Genomic DNA, 662 nt, shown 5'->3' with positions numbered 1-662 from the left:
AATAATTCGGTGTTTAGCTAATATGTTAGCAATAGACTTTCTTCCAGTTTTTTGGACTAATTTTGATCTTATCTAGTATTCTAGCATTAAGCTAGCTGTTTTGACAAAATTACAAATGTTTCCAGTTTTTGGCTAATTTGCTATTTGGCTAATATTTTGGCAAGCTTTCAGTTTCAGCATCTTCAGCTGTCAGCACTCGCTTCTTCAGCGACCACATTGAGCTTACAGCATTCACACTAGCATTATCTCAGGTTATGCTAGTTCATGGTTTGAACAATCACGGAATTCAACTATACCTTAATTCAATCTGAAGGGGGCAGCACACATTTTTTTTGTACGATTATATTTTCGCGTATTAAACGAGTTTATTTTAATTTGTCAACTTTGCAATGACCAACAGACAGCCCTTTTAAAGTCTCATTTGTATTGGTCAAACACCAAGAAAAGTTGATTTAGGGTTCATATTGGCTAAACACCCTTTAAACTGCCGTTTGTAACCTAGCTACATTTTGGACATTCATTTGTCCAAAATCGTAATAATATTAGTCAACTAAAAGGACACCTTGCAGTTAAATGTGTTTCATATTTACATTTTCTAACCTATTTTAGGTATTTTACTGGGTTACCAACCTGTAAAACAAAAGTGGAAAAATGAGACAAGA

This window comes from Oryzias melastigma, linkage group LG1 (assembly GCF_002922805.2).
Source record: "Oryzias melastigma strain HK-1 linkage group LG1, ASM292280v2, whole genome shotgun sequence".
NCBI classification, from domain to species: Eukaryota; Metazoa; Chordata; class Actinopteri; order Beloniformes; family Adrianichthyidae; genus Oryzias; species Oryzias melastigma.
This window is presented reverse-complemented; position numbering follows the sequence as displayed.